We start from the raw sequence: 17,495 nt of genomic DNA on the forward strand, positions 1-17,495 counted from the left end.
TTAGACATCAGCTGAAAAATATCAGAAAATTCTTCCCAAAGGAACTGTTTAAATTGGTGATCAGAAAAAGTGTCTATCCATATCACTACATGGACTCTTGGAAGAAATTTGAAGAGACACAATTGCTACCAAAAGAAGAATTTTGCAACAAATTGAACTACTGTGAAATAAGTGAAGAAGATTACAAGCATAGAAAAACGGTCTGGGAAAAATTTGGCATGAAAAATCATGGGGAATATCATGATCTGTATCTGGAAACAGATTTACTGCTACTGGCTGATATCGTCGAGATTTTCATAAAAACTTGTATGAAAGCCTATGATTTAGATCCATCTTGGTATTTTACAGGTCCTTGTCTCTCATGAAATCCTATGTTGAAAATGATCAAGCAACTACTTGACTTGCTACATGACTATGACATGGTTTTGATGGTCGACAAGGGCATACAGGGAGGAGTATCACAGTGTTGCAAGCGGTATGTCAAGGTGAACTAGAAATATATGAAGGACTTTGATGCTAACAGGGCGTCTAATTATCTGACATATTTGGATGCAAACAGTCTCTATGGTTTGACTATGAGCCAATATTTGCCTTATGGTGCATTCGAATGGGATGATCCAAAAAGCTTTAATTCTAAGAAAATAAGCGAGATGTCAAACACTTCTCGAGAGGGATACATATTCGAGGTAGATCTTGAATATCCGAAGGAACTGCACTATTTACATGGAGATTTGCCACTTGCACCAGAAAATAAGATTGTACCAGGGCGCAGCCCTAAGGCTGATTCTGCTGCCTCAGGCATTAATGATAGCAAGGCGTTGACTACGCTGAATGACAAACAGAAGTATGTGATGAAGCTCACAAAAATACACAGTCGAAAAATTTAAGCAATGTGATTGGTTGAAGAAATATACAGATTTGAATACTCAAATGAGGGCGTAATCGAAGAATGATTTGAAAAGGATTTCTGCAAGGTTATGAATAATTCTGTGCTTGCCAAGACAATGGAAAATGTACGAAACAGAGTGGATATAAAATTAGTATCAGATGGAGAAAAGTGTGATAAATTAATAGCTAAGCCAAATTTTAATCAAACAACTATGCTTAATGAAAATCTTGTTGCTGTTCTTATGAATAAGACAAAAATCACATTTCATAAGCCTATATATGGTGGAATAAGTATACTTGAAGTGTCTAAAGACCTGATCTATGATTTTCGCTACAGGACAATGAAGCTTAAGTATGGGAAAATACTGAGCTATGTTACCAAGACACGGACATTTATGTGTACAACATTCGGACTGAAGATTTCTAAGACGACATGAAATCAATGATTCACTACTTTGATAAAGTGATTATCCGGCACTTTATAGTTTTAGGAAAAATGAAATCTGAATGCAACGGAAGAATTATGAAAGAGTTCTGCAGCCTAAGGTTGAAGACAAGGAGAGAAGAAATCAAAAGGAGTTATGAAATGCCTGGTCAAAAATAGAACCAGCTTGGAAGATTTTCAAGACTGCATCTTCAACGATAAAGAACAGTGCAGAAAGATTAAGATGATTCGAAATGAAAGACACGAAATCTACACAGTTGAAACGAACAACAAAGCACTGAGGCCTCACGATAACAAAAGATATGTTCTATAAAATAAAGTAGATACATTCCTATATGGTCATTACAAACTGTAAAGAAATCTAATAAAATGTTTATATATAAATGGCGACTCAAATGAAGAAGCTCAGCTGTCTAAGCATATCGAAACAGATTAAAAATCTAATTGAACTATAGGTAAACGTTCTACATAGAGTCACTTGATGCGAATATATAAATACTAGATATGGAGAAAAAACGTGCATAGAACTTAATAATGATTTTAAATTTTTTCACGAGATAGATATTCTACATTAATTACTGACTGGGATATTAAATTTTTTGAAGATGGGCAGATGTAATTGAGATACAAGGGGATGAAGAAACTTAAAAATAAAAATAATGAATTTTACGATATAGAATTTTTGTTGTGAATAACTAGATTAAATTTATTTATTTCCTTGCGTTCACCATTAACAAAAATGGGATTAAATTTATTATCTTAAGCTGACCTACGGAAATGAGTCTTTCACTTTTATTCACCTTTTGTATGAAATAATTATTTTAGAGTGAGTTAGACTAGAAATTGTATGTGAGAGTAGAATATTTCTGGAAGTTTTGGACAACTGGCTCAATTTTTGGTGAACCCTGAGGGGACCCGAGGGGTGAGCCAGAAAGTGAGCCAGTGAGCCAGAAACCCCAGAAATATTCTACTTATACTACAGCTGCAATCTAGATCAGCAATAAAATACGGCTTAATCTTGACTGATTGCTGACTGAATGACGTCAGAGTCTCTGTGCTCAACGGTTCCACTGAAATCCAACATTATCCATTACAGTTATTCTACACTCTCCTTTAAAATGGTACAGAAATCTTTTAGCTCTTCCTGTTCCTTTTGAAGATGGTGTGCAGGATGAACGTATGAAGTTGTGAAAAGCTGGAACCATGTTTCCAGCTCCTTGACTTTGAAAGACGCACCCTCTAGACAACTCTCTGTCCAAACCCAGCCTACCCAACTGGCTTAATTTCCCACTACATTCATCATTCGATCTTCTCTAAACACTTGTCTACATAGGCACAGCGGGGCTTAGAACTAGTGTCACGACAAATTAATGACACAAGGGTAGTACCAAAGATCAACTAAAATAATTGTTTTAAACAGATATAATTTGACAAGAGAAGACCACAGTTACTTTAATACTGAAACTCTCTCACGGTTAAAAGACAGTGAAGTAGGTGTAAATAGTGTCTGGACGCAAGACAGTGATTACAGGACTGGGAGACAACTCTCGGTCAATCAAGAGAAACCTCAAACATGACTTATTACAGGTCACTCACGGAAGAAGTGAAACACGTAAGTGAGGGCGATCGCTAGAGATACGGTCTAATGATGACACACGGCAGTAGAACGAGGCATATTACCTCAGCGGCGGCGTAGAAACGACGGTGGCCCGGCTGCTACCGTAATTGCGAGCCCCATCAAAGTTTCAGACGGTCACGATGTCGCAACTGGCGGACAGAGCGATTGTGTATTGATTCTTCGACTAACCGGTAGTATTACATCGACATCCTAGTTTTTGTATCATTCAGTAAGACCAGCAGTATTAAACCTCATCTCTATCACACGCTAGTGGGGATTACTGCAACCGTGGTGCGCGGTTTAAAAACATTTTCATTAGGTTTTCGTAAAATTCTGACATGAATTATTTGGCAAGTAATTATTATATTATTTAACTTGCTCTAACTCTGGTTTATAAATTTTATATATTAAGGTATTTCCCTACGTTATAAATCAGCATTACTGTGAAACTGGTACCAGTTAGGAAATATTACTAGTATCAGACATACAAAAGTGGGAGGTAGGTGAAAGAGGTTGACTACGCCTGAGTTAAAGTATGTACGCATGACACGTATTTGGTACTAGGGAGATGTGTCGAGACTGCAAAGCAGGCCGGTTGTAATGGGATGGTGCTCGTGCTGTGTTGGGTTATTTTTAACGCCTCTAGTTTAGAAGATAACGGCTCAATGCGTGTAAGACTGTACTCTTCTTAGCAAACCTAACAGTGCTCATTTGCGCAGTTTACCCCGAACTTCAAAATTTCTGGACTATACTTCCACACCGTGCCATCAACTTTGTGTATTTGATGGTGGTATCTTTCGGTCAGCACACCTCTCTCCACATCGGCAGTATTGTGGGGTCGGCGTTGTTTACCCTTCGCAATTTTTTGTGGTCTGAAAGACATTTACATGTCCAATATATGTTTGTATAAAAAGAGACAGTCTAGCGATCTATCATCATCAGCTTCTAAAATGGATGGGAATGACAGAGGAGAAGGAAAACTATTCTCAATATCTGTTATGCAATATAAAGTGGCATAACCGACAGGAACAATAAATTTGTTATGAAACGACATTACAACACCATGCAAAAAGAAATTTACAGATTTAGTTGAGAACGAAAGATCAACAAATTACGACAGTCAAGACACAGGACTCATTTTTCGGTGCATCAAGAAGCGCTTTGTGCTAAATTTGCAAGAATGGACCAAGTGATGAAACTCGTGGTACGTACAGTAAATGTCCTGAATTCATACATTATTACGCGGTCAGCTGCAGCAGTGCTCGATGGAAATGAACGAAGAGTACCTTGGTGACGATGACGGGCAAGCTCGGAACAATTTTACGATTTAAAAAGCGGCTATTCTTGTATTTATGAAAGAAGAAAGGGAAGCAGGAACGAAAACCAGGACATGCTGACCTCGCATTTTAGTTGGACTCCACTGCACACTGACCATATAAAGACATTTCAGTGTGAGAAGCAACTTATTTATCGTTTGACTGGGATGCATTTAAAAAGGAAATAACTTTGTGCAAGGGAAAAATTCAGACAAAAACAGTCCACTTCCCGAAACTCACTGTCATCTGAGAAAAGATGAGGATTGAAGAATTGATTGTCACTTTGAAAGAATTACAAGGATAGTTTCCTATACGTTTTGAATAGGCTGGCAATCTTTTTTTATTGTTTTTCGAGCTGACTTTGAGATCGTTTCCAGTTTCAGCTGGAAGTGCCCCTGCTTAAGTGCAGAGAGAACTGACTGATCTGCAACGCAATTTCCATTTTAAAGACAAATCCTTTTACTTGAAAACCGTCCATGATGTCTACATTGTTTTCCTCAGATATAGTTTCCACGTCACCGTAATGAGGTAGCAAAAATGCTACATTCTTTTCATCAAAATACGTCTGTGAAAGGCCGTTTCTCGATTATCAAATTAAATGAATCATGATTACGTGGTAACGCGAGAGTGAAAATCAGTGAAATTGTCTGTGTCTGTCCGTATGCCGACTATTTCTACCAGAAGGAAATTATGTTGTGCGGCCACTGCGCCAAAAATACTTAAATAATACGGTATATTTGTTTCGTTTTAGATCTATGTAGCTGAAAAGTATGAAACACGGAACCAAGTTTACAAACACCAAGCGCACTCACATCGAAATAGAGCCCGTTCGCAGTTTCTCCGTCCACCACTTTCTCATGCTAAGACAGTATGAAGTTGTGGTGGGCAAATGTGCAGACATGGTAAGCACTATGGCACGTGAGCCAGTGCACAGCTTGTGAGCCGAATCCGTTGCCGCTGATGCTATACACAGAACTATCTTTAATAGCCCCAGATGCATGTAGCAAGTCTAATCCAGGTGAGGGAACCAAGAGATTCCCACCTTAGAAGTGCGGGGTGTCACAAGCTGTAATTTCCTTGTTTTTCTCCTCGTGATCAGTTTTTAGAAGGATCAGAGAGGAAGCGACATATGGCCTATCTTTCTGGAGCGTACAAATTTGAGTGCATTTTATCATTCAGTATTGCCGAACGCACACTGCCTCTCTTGTAGAGCTTGAACTCGATAAGCATTAACTGCTGTTGCTGTGTTTGAGCACACTTAGTCGGCACGTTAGTATCATGTTGTACATGGTTTCTCTTTTTATGTAAGACATGCCGATTTCTAGTGTATTTCACGACGCTGACACATATGGACGTGGCGTAACACCAGTTACAGTACTGATGAAAAATATGATGTGATGTTATAAAGCATAAGATTCAGAGATGGAAACATAGCCTTGCACAAACTCGTTATCTAAATCTAATAAATACTTTACGAGCGATCTTGATATTTGAAAACTGATTCAGACTATCACCCTTTTACTCCCTGTTAGATTTGTGGTTATGTGTTTTCAAGGTAATATGTAAATTGAATTACATATATTTTCGATTGGAAATAAATTTCAATCAATAATCGCAAGTTCAGCAGGGATCATCAGTGTTGACGACACAAGACTGCTGGTAAGGATTGGCTACTATGTTAGCGGTTCTTGTAAAACAGCTGAATATTTCATTGTGGAGTCTGATTAACTTTCGTGTGAACCTTGCGCTATCATCTTGTATCTTCTTCTGGTACGAAATTTCCATATATTCTTTTCCTCTCAGCAATTATATGGATGGCTTCGTTATGGCTTATGCTATTAACTTTCAGCACAGTTCTAAATACTACATCCCAAACGCCAAACGCTATCTTCTTCCCAGGTTTCTTTCAGCCCGTTGTGCTCCCTGTCCACATTCTCACAAATTTCTACCTCAAATTAAGTAGGTTTCTTTTAACGATGAATCCTCTGTATCTTTTTGCAAGTCAACCTCCTAGCTTCGTCTGTGATTAACACTGCGTAACAATATGTATAGATGGGGTGGGGTAGCTTTTCTTTTCTAGAATACGCTGCGATACTCATTCCGTGCTCATCGATTCCCTCGCTTCTGTACTATATTTGACAGTAATTTTTGGGGTAATTATTCTGATGCAAAAAGGGTATATTTGGTTCAAAAACGGGCTGTTCGAGCTATTTGTGGTGTAAGTTCTAGAACCTCTTGTCGACCCCTATTCAATAGTCTGGGAATTCTGACATTGCCCTCACAGTATATATTTTCTTTAATGTCGTTTGCTGTTAGCAATATTAGCTTATTCCCATGAGTTAGCAGCTTTCACTCAGTTAATACTAGGCAGAATTAAATCTGCATGTGGACTGCACTTTCTTGACTCTTGTGCAGAAAGGAGTCCAGTATTCTGCTGCATTAATTTTCAATAAGCTACCACAAGAACTCAAAAATCTTAGCAGTAGCCCAAACGCTTTTAAGTCCAAACTGAAGAGTTTCCTCATGGATCACTCCTTCTATTCTGTCGAGGAGCTCCTGGAAGAGCTAAAAAATTAAGCAAATTCCAGTGTTACATTCTTGATTTTCTTTATTTAAACTAATGACGTGTCGCCTGAATATGTTTCTTATATTTCATTTTATCTGTTTCTACAATCGTGTTATAATTTCATGTATTGACTCGTTCCATGACCATGGAGACTTCTCCTTAATGTGGTCCCACGGAACAATAAATAAATAAATAAAAAAGTAAGTCTGACTTTCTATTTTACTGCATGTAGGCATCACAGTTTTACTGTCACTTACTTTCATCAATGCACAGAGGATTTCGTAACAAACCACTGTTCTACTGTACTATAGCGTCACATTAATGTGAAAACCGCTTATGTTAGACAACAACGTGCAGTAAACACCCATAGACAGCAGCTGGCTGCATTAGCAGCGGAGGGTATACAGGGTGAGTCACCTAGCGTTACCGCTGGATATATTTCGTAAACCACATCAAATAGTGACGAACCGATTCCATAGTCCGAACGTGATGAGAGGGGCTAGTGTAATTGTTTAATACAAACCACACCAAAATGCAGGGAAGTATGTTTTTAACACAAACCTACGTTTTTTAAAATGGAACCACGTTAGTTTTGTTAGCACATCTGAACTATAAACAAATACGTAATCATTGCCGTTTGTTGCATTGTAAAATGTTAATTACATCCGGAGATATTGTAACCTAAAGTTGACGCTTGAAACCTCCGACATTCAGTTGCGTGTTGTAACAAACACGGGCCACGGTCGGCGAGCAGCATCTGCAGGGAATGTTTACGATGACGACCGTGTTTACGAGTGTGGCTGTAGTGCACTGTTGTGGTTTGGTTTAGCTGTCGCAGTGTCCGCATGTCGCGCTTGCCGCTATTGTTATTCTGCATTCGTCTCCGCACGCAGACCAACTGTAGTACACCGTGTTACCAGACGTCTCTGATAGTTTAGTGTTGTAGGAACTGTGACCATGGTGTATTCGAGCTCTGAAAAGGCGGAGATGATACTCATCTATGGCGGAGTGTCGACGAAATGCAGCTGAAGCCTGCAGGGTGTATGCAGAACGGTACCCGGACAGAGAGCATCCAACGTGCCGCACATTGCAAAACATCTACCGCCAACTGTATGCACCAGGTTTGGTCGTAGCACGCAAACGGGTCCGTAACAGGCCCGTCACAGGAGAAGCGGGTGCAGTTGGTGTGTTAGCTGCTGTTGCCATGAACCCACACATGAGTACACGGGACATTGCGAGAGCCGGTGGACTGAGTCAAAGTAGTGTCATGCGCATACTGCATCGTCACCGCTTTCACCCGTTTCATATGTCGCTATATCAGCAATTACATGGTGATGACTTTAATCATCGAGTGCAATTCTGTCAATGGACATTAACAGAGAATGCGTTGCAGTTCTACCTGTTTACCGATGAAGCGGGTTTCACAAACCACGGGGCAGTGAATCTACGGAACATGCATTACTGGTCCGTGGACAATCCTAGCTGGCTCAGACAGGTACAGCGACAGCGACCGTGGACTGTAAATGTATGGTGCGGAATCATTGGCGACCACCTCATTGGTCCCCACTTCATTGCAGGGACCCAAGCAGCTGCAATATACATCGCGTTTCTACAGAATGATCTGCCAACGTTGCTCCCAAATGTCCCACTGGAAACGCGTCGACGTATGTGGTATCAGCATGATGGTGCACCTGCACATTCCGCAATTAACGCTAGGCTGACCCTTGACAGGATGTTCGACGGGCGTTTCATAGGACGTGGAGGACCCATAAATTGGCCAGACCGTTCTCCTGATCTTACACCTCTGAACTTCTTTCTGTGGGGTACGTTAAAGGAGAATGTGTACCGTGATGTGCCTACAACCCCAGAGGATATGAAACAACGTATTGTGGCAGCCTGCGGCGACATCACACCAGATGTACTGCGGCGTGTACGACATTCATTACGCCAGAGATTGCAATTGTGTGCAGCAAATGATGGCCACCACATTGAACATCTATTGACCTGACATGTCGGGACACACTGCCGGCCGAAGTGGCCGTGCGGTTAAAGGCGCTGCAGTCTGGAACCGCAAGTCCGCTACGGTCGCAGGTTCGAATCCTGCCTCGGGCATGGATGTTTGTGATGTCCGTAGGTTAGTTAGGTTTAACTAGTTCTAAGTTCTAGGGGACTAATGACCTCAGCAGTTGAGTCCCATAGTGCTCAGAGCCATTTGAACCATTGATCGGGACACACTCTATTCCACTCCGTAATTGAAAACGGATACCGCGTGTGTACGTGTACCCCACCCCTCATGGTAATGAACATTTGCGTCAGTTAAAAATACCAATAAAAAGGTGTTAGCATGTGGACGTAATGTGCTGTTCCATTCTCTTCTGTACCTAAGGTCCACCACCGTTCCCTTTGGATCCCTACGTAATTCGGTGCTCTCCGATACACACGATCGAACAGCGGAGGAGTGGTACTCAAGCGTCAACTTTAGGTTACAATATCTCCGGATATACGAGTAATTAACATTTTACAATGCAACAAACGGCACTGTTTTGTTTATATGTTCAGATGTTCTAACAAAACTAACGGGGTTCCATTTTAAAAAAAAAACGTAGTTTTGTGTTAAAAAGACATGCTCCCGTGCATTTTTTTATGGTTTGTATTAACCAATTACACTAGCCCCTCTCCTCACGTTCGGTCTGTGGAATCGATTCGTCAGTATTTGATGTGGTTTACGAAATATATTCAGTGGTAGTGTTAGGTGACTTACCCTGTATCAGGCGTGTTTATGGGTGGATGCCGGCCGCTGTGGCCAAGCGATTCTAGGCGCTTCAGTACGGAACCGCGCTGCTGCTACGGTCACAGGTTCGAATCCTGCCTTGGGTATGGATTTGTGTGATGTCCTTAGGTTAGTTAGGTTTAAGTAGTTCTAAGTTTAGTGGACTGATGACGTTAGATGTTATGTCCCATAGTGCTCAGAGCCATCTGCATCATTTTTTTAATGGGTGGGGGCTGGGGGAAGGGGGGAAGCAAGAAATAGTGCCATAATGCAGAAACTGAACCATTTATCTGACGTCGAAAAGGGCATACTGACTGGCTTTAGGTCTAACGCAGGAAACTGTTCCGAAATATCTGTTACTGGGCACCACGTCCGTTTCTGTAAAAATGTTGCGTTCGTGAAGCTCAGTGGCATAACAGGAAACGCGATGAATATTGAAGCCATGGAAACAGAAGTGCGTACGACGCTATGTGACACGATTGATGGAAACTGCTGTGCGGGACACATTTCCCTGTCTCTAAAATATGACTCGCTCAGTGAGCGATATTTGATGGGTCTGTGAATAACTCGTACACTGTATTTCACCCCAACGTGTGTGCAGTGAATTGATTATCGCTTAGTTGGATTTATTTGAGTGAAATGAAAAGAACAGGTGGTGGCGATACGTAGCATTTTTATTGGAAGTGATTTGAAATCCATTCTTTGGATACCATTTCCCCCGCTTCCGCAGTCTGTGAAATGGTCAGTATACTTGAAAATGGTTGGCAGTGTATGTCTAGGTCGCACGGAGCAATTACACGTGTTTGGAATGTAGAATAGAACCCAGAATTAATTGTCAAACGATCTGTTTATGGTGAAAAGAATTTCTTTTCAGGTTAGCTACGACGACGTGATACCTAAGATTACTCACGTAATTGTACAAACTCTACAATAAATTTACGAATGTAATTGTAGCCACCCTTTCATCACAGACATTTTGCCACGAGGTAACAAATCGTTAACAGTAAAATCGGAACGAAAATACTGGATGTTTCATGAAGAAGGTACGTATTAAAAAGTACCATTTTTTGAAGATAAATTGTAGTCGTCAGTAGCGAATAAATTTTATTATCTTTATCAGTTTCGACAAATAAATTTGTCACCTTCAGAAGCTTAATTTAGCAGACAGTCAATATCTTCTTCGTAGAAGTTGTGTTGAAGAACCAGATCTGTACTGCCATAACATCGGTGACGATGGACATGCTTACCAGAGTACGGGAGAAGTTCGAATAGCGACGTGATACTGTTCGTGTCGCCGGTGGAGGAGATATTGAATATCTGTAATCTGAACTTGAGAGATTGGTTAACGTGTGTCCCATGTTTCTTAAGCGTATGCCTTACAGTTCACAGTGTAATTGCTGATAGGCCGTTTGAAATTTCATTCAATCGTCTTGTATTTAAACCCATCGTTCTATTTTCTGAATACTACACTATTAGATAGATTTTAACGCTCAAACTCTTTCAAGCTGATGGAACGATCTCTGTGACGAAATCGTGTCTTCGTATTTCGTGCTGGGTTTTGGACATTAATATTTTATTTCGTAAATCATAAATGAACGGAAATCGACACTACAGATCCGAACCGCTAACGTATTACATTCTGCTGCTTTGGAAATTTGTGGTAAGTTCCTATGGGACCAAACTGCTGATGTCATTGGTCCCTAGGCATACACGCTACTTAAACTGACGTACGCTAAGGACAACACACACGCTCATGCCCACGGGAGGACTCCGACGAGGGGAGCCTTGCGAACAGAGGCAAGGCGCCTCACACCTCTCGGCTAACCCGCGCGGCAAATTATGTTGTGTTAATGAGTCTGCTTTCTGCATGCCTTTTGACAATACGTTTTTTCGCATTCAACCGCTACAATGTCAGCAGTGCCCTCTTTAGATAACGCACGGAATCCTTTCTGATAAACCGGAATTGGAATACAAATACCTTCTCTTTTAGCAGAAAGTGACCGCTGGGTTGTTGGTGAAGAGAGACTATTGCTTTATACGAGCAGATATCAGAAATTGGTGTTATGTTAAAGAAACGGTACATCAGATGAACTGGATGGAAAGAAACTCTCACGTACTGGTATTTCATTGCCGTATTCCCTGCATACCAGCCATACCAAAATATCTGCAGCAAAATTCCGTCCTATGCAAATTTGTGGTAGAAAATAAATATTGGAGAATGGCAATTTTTCAATACTGTGTGCATACATATTTCGGGATGTATGAGTAGCAGGTTTTAAATGGTTGGAATATTAAATCGTTTGCAATATCAGCACATTGATTAGTGCGTTGTTATATGAGATTTACGGCAATTAATTACTGTTTAGAATACGATTAGCATTACTGAATGTTTCTCACATGTCTGACCATTTTCTGCTGCACAGCTGAAAATGATGGTACTATTGAGTTTTAGTATATGAGTATACTATTAGGTTGGTACATAAGTTTGTAGCGCTTTTCCATAAGTTTAACAAACACAATAGATAAACATAACAGAATGTTGAGTCATCAGTAGTATATTCTCCTTCACTGTTTGCAACAGTGTGCCAACACTGCGGTAACTTTTTGATCCCGCAGTCACAGAAATCACGTGGTTTTGAGGCGAAGCCATTTTCGGCTCTTATTTTCATCCGAAAAGGAAGGCTCTTGAAGGTTGTTCGATAGAGAGCGGAAAATGTGAAAGTTTGAGGGAACAAGATCAGGTGAATAAAGCGGATGTGGAGTGGCTCCACAACCAAATTCCTGTATAGTGTTTTTTGTCCTTGTACCATAATTCTGGCGGGCTCTATCGTGGGGTACCATCACTTCACGCAGTCTTCCTGGTCCTTGTTCTTGGATTGCGTCTGCAAGACATCTCAGTTGTTGACAGTAACTGTCAATAGATATAGTTACACCTCCGAGAAGCAATTCATTGTACACCACACCTTCGTTGTTCCACCAGATCCGTAACATTTTCTTTTGTGGGCGCGTGCAGATCTTTGTACGAGGAGATGCTGATTCGTCTGGGCTCAACCATTCCCTTCTTCTCCTTATGTTAGTATATAGTCACTATTTCTCGTCACCAGTAACAGTACAGGGTAGATAAAACGGTTCAAATGGCTCTGACCGCTATGGGACTTAACTTCTGAGGTCATCAGTCCCCTAGAACTTAGAACTACTTAAACCTAACTAACCTAAGGACGTCACACACATCCATGCCCAAGGCAGGATTCGAACCTGGGACCGTAGATGTCGCGCGGGTCCAGACTGTAGCGACTAGAACCGCTCGGCCACGCACAGGGTAGAAGTCGTCTGTGTTTTCCACGAGCCAATTGAGGATGAGCAAGAAGATATTCGTATATGTTCACGCACAGATTTTTGTCATTTTTGCCTTAGAGCTTGTTGAACCCATACACCCGATTTTGATACCTTAATCAGTCCATGCAAATGTCTCATGACGGTGGAATGATTTCAGTTCTTCGCATTTTCCAGTTCTCGAACACTTTGACGTGGATCATTTTGGATTAATGTGTGTAAACGATCTTGAACAAACACCGAAATTCTTCCTGAACTAGAAGAATCACTAATTTCAGAACAATCCTTCTTCAAACGAGGAAACCATTTTCTTGCCATGCTCTGGCCACTGACACTATCCCCATACATGGCGCTAACGTTTCTGATTGCCTCCACTGCTTTTACCCTTCTACTGAGCTCAAAAGAATATGACGGAAATGTTCCTATTTTCCCTCTCTCCACTCCATTCGCTAACGTCCACAGCTCCACTTACTATCTGAAAATGACCAAATGAGAAGGTATAAACCCAGCTAACAACGGTCAACTGCAAATAAAGAATGGCTATCGATTAATAAACCCGTAGCAACCGATACCATATGCTAAACAAAAGCTATACGAAATTGTGTTACAGTAAGGTGCGCCTGAATATTCGATAATGGTAACAGAGAATAAACGAAACAAGACTTACAATCACAATACCTTTACTGGCCTTGAAAGTAGACCCCATTAGCTACAGAACACTCATAACACAGGTTGTAAAGCTGTTGGAATCCGATCCGGATAGCCGTGCGTTCGATAACGCCGCTTCCAGGAGGGTAAAATGCGTCGGCTCCACATCGACTCAGCCCTGCATATTAACGGCGTGGATCGGTGTGCCGGAAGGCCTGGATGTGGTTTTTAGGCGGTTTTCCACATCCCAGTAGGTGAATACGGGGCTGGTACCCAAGTCCCGCCTCTCTTACACAATCCGCATATAGTTAGGAAACATTCCGATGGTTTCAAGTCACTTACACTACATGCAGACTGTCGAGGTACCCACATTCGGTCCTGGGGGAACGTTAACGTTTTGGCTATAGGAAGGCCTTCTGGGCACCACTTAAAATTAACATGGAAATACCCACGTCGACCCTGCGCTGATGCGGGACAGAAGCCCCAGAAAAAGTGAGAAAGAAGAAGTCGTAAACCTGTTGTAAACTGTCATAGAACGGTTCTCATGGAATCGTTAAAGCACCGTGGTCACATGAGGTTGGATACCCGAACCATTACAAGAGATGAGACCTGGTGATGGCAATACGATCCAGAGTCCAGGGGAATGGTGTTAATCGTCTCCACGACCTGTCAAGAAAATTCGGCTGATACTGTCCAAGATTAAGACGATGTTCATCGCCTTTTTCGACAAGAAGAGCTTCTTGACCCATGCTGAACTCGTACCCATCAGATTCTGCTAACACAATGAACACAGCGCCATTGTCAGTTGCTTGGTCTCCGGGTGATTCTGGTAGCACCAGGTATCACTTCCTGTACTTGGTGCGAATTTCCTACAACACGTGACCACATCCATTGTCGTTTTACTCTATGCACCTCATTCCTGCTCTTATCGTTCTCTTCAAACTCAGCGCAAAATCCTTACGTAGTTATTACAAGAAGAACGTTGTACATTAACATCAGTTTCAGAGACAGTTACTAAATTTTTCGAGTCGACAAGAAGCTTTCCTAGTTTAGAAGGCACGTCCACTCAGGATGATGAAATGCTTTCCCACTGACGCCGTCATATTTCCTGCAGTCTTATCTAGTTCATATGTCTCTTTTACTTTAATATCATATTTCTAGTAAGAGAATGAGCCATTTGCAAGTTTCATGGTAAGGAATACACCAGCAGACACGATTTATGAACGCGTCCTTCTCAGTGTACAGAGCTACTAACTCTGCATCGCGTGCGAATCTAACAACGTTCGCGTCATGTAAAACAATATTATGATTCACTGGTATTCACGAATCAGAATTTGAACAGATGCGGAAAAGTGCTTCGCAATCCAGAAGGAGACGCCGGCAATTAAGAGAAACGTCATGCGATGAGGTTCCATACAGCTTTTGTACAATAGATCCATAGTTGCGACCTCCTCAAGTATTGCTAGTATTTTGTAAAACAAGATTCCAAAATACATCATCATTACACGGAAAGAGATGTAGTAATGTTCCTTCTACAAATCATAAGAATAATTCGTCTTAATGTAATATTGCCATATCTGTATTCTTAGATAATTCATCAGTTTGGTGGAAATAATGTCTAAAATTGTAAAATTTTGCTTTTTTTTTAATTTGATATATCTTCGAATTACTGTAATGAAACATATGTCTACATCAACATCTGTGCTCCACAAGCCACTTGCCGGTGTATGAAGGAGGGTACTTTGCGAACTACGGCCACTTCCCCTTTCCTTGTTCAAGACGTGAACAGATTGATGGTGGAACGATTGCCGATAAGCGTCCGTGTGGATTCGAAACACTCTGATTTTATCTTCATGGTCCCTCCGCAAGATATAACTAGGATGAATATAGACGTTGTGTCTTACAGGAACGTACGCCTTCGGAACTGTTGCAATAAAGCAAAACGTGATGCAGAAAGCTTCTGTTGCAGCGTCTGGTATTGGAGTTGGTTGATACTTCCGGGACGGTTATTTGCTTACTAAGTGGAAGTGTACCGATACGAGCTGACCATCTTTGGATCTTCTCTGTTTCCTCTGTCAATCCTAATTGGTTCGCATACCAAACCAACAAGCAGTATTCAATTAATGGTGGAACGCATGTTTTGTAAGCAACTTCCTTTTGCTGATGGACTACATTTGCTGACGTTTCTTTCAATGAATCTTAGCCTGGTATCTGCTTTACTTCCGGTTAATTTTCATGTGATAAATGTAGATCAAATTTCTCAGTACGTCTACTCCTAGATATTTTATGGAATAAACTGTTTCCACTGATTGTGGTGAAATTACGTAATCACAAACTAAAGGGTTTTCTGTCTATGTATTCACAATACGTTACATTTTCTTATGTTGAGGTTCAGTAGCCACTTCCTACACCAAGCGCGAACCCTTGACATGTCTTGTAGCAATTCGACACAAATTTCTAGCGTCGCGAACCACAGCATCGTCAGCAAAAGTAATCATGGAATCAGCGACGTCATCTTCTAGGCCATTTACATATACTGTGAAAAGTAATGGTGCTACAGTACTGATTCTAGGGCACGTCCGAGGTTATTTTTACGTCTGCAGACTTCCTTCCGTTCATGCTGAGTTTTGTTTGCTAGAAACTCTTCAGTCATACAACATACTTCTCCTCATATTCCGTGCTCTTACGTTTTCTTTATTAGGCAACAGTGGCGAATTGTATCGAACGCTTTCCAGAAGTAAACGAACACGGCATCTGCCTAGGTGCCTGTATCTACTGCGTTCTATGTCTCGGCTACGAACACAACGTGCTGGTTCCATACTCATGTTGGTTCCCACAGAGATCTTCGTCCTCTAGAAATGTCGTAACATGCGAGCATAAAACGTGTTCCGAAATTCAACAGCTGACCGACGTCAGAGAGATGGTCGTATAGTTTTGTGCGTCTGTTCGACGACCTTTCTTGAAACCGAGAAATGGTTAAAATTGCTCTAAGCACTATGGTACTCAACTACTGTGGTCATCAGTCCCCTAGAACTTAGAACTACTTAAACCTAACTAACTTAAGGACATCACACACATCCATGCCCGAGGCAGGATTCGAACCTGCGACCGTAGCAGCAGCGCGGCTCCGGACTGGAGCGCCCAGAACCGCAAGGCCACCGCGGCCGGCGAAACCGAGAATTACCTGTGATTCTTTCTACTCCTTTGAAACACTTCTCTCCTCCGAGACCTACGGTGCGTTTCTGCTAGAAGAGGGGAATGGTTTTACGCATATTCTAGTAGAATTGTATTGCTATCCCGTCAAGTCCAGTAGCTTTCAACCTGTTCACCGTCCCATGACGGTTATTTCGATACCAGCCATTTTATCGTTCCTTCGAATAAGTGCGGTAGACAGTAGAATGCGATCTCTCTCTCTCTCTCTCTCTCTCTCTCTCTCTCTCTCTCTCTCTCTCTCTGTCATCCAGCTTTGTAAAAAGACGTTTAGCTGAAGTTTACTATTTCGGTCCTTTCTATGTCGCCCTTCTTTTCCCTGCCAGTATGAATAAAGAGTATCTGGAAAGATGGCTCGAACCATTTATTGATTTACCATAAGAGAAAACTTCTTACGATTTTCTGTCAAGATAATCCTTTGCTTTCGAATTCGTTTAGCTCTTGATGCATTGCCGTCCTTACGCTAATTTTGTTTCGTTTAATAACTTCATTTCATTTTATCGGGATTGGGGTTTACGTTCTTGTCAGTTTACATCAGAACTCTAAATTTTTTTATTTTATTTTATTTGAAAAGCAAATAAACACCAGACAGTTGCGAGTAGGACTCTCGCTCTCATGGTTTCGTAGAAAATTAATTATGTGTGTAGGTGATACTTACTAGATAATTTCAGTTATTTAGTTTGGCTAAATAGCCTTCTTTC

This window comes from Schistocerca cancellata, chromosome 8 (genome assembly GCF_023864275.1).
Source record: "Schistocerca cancellata isolate TAMUIC-IGC-003103 chromosome 8, iqSchCanc2.1, whole genome shotgun sequence".
In the NCBI taxonomy this organism is placed as follows: domain Eukaryota; kingdom Metazoa; phylum Arthropoda; class Insecta; order Orthoptera; family Acrididae; genus Schistocerca; species Schistocerca cancellata.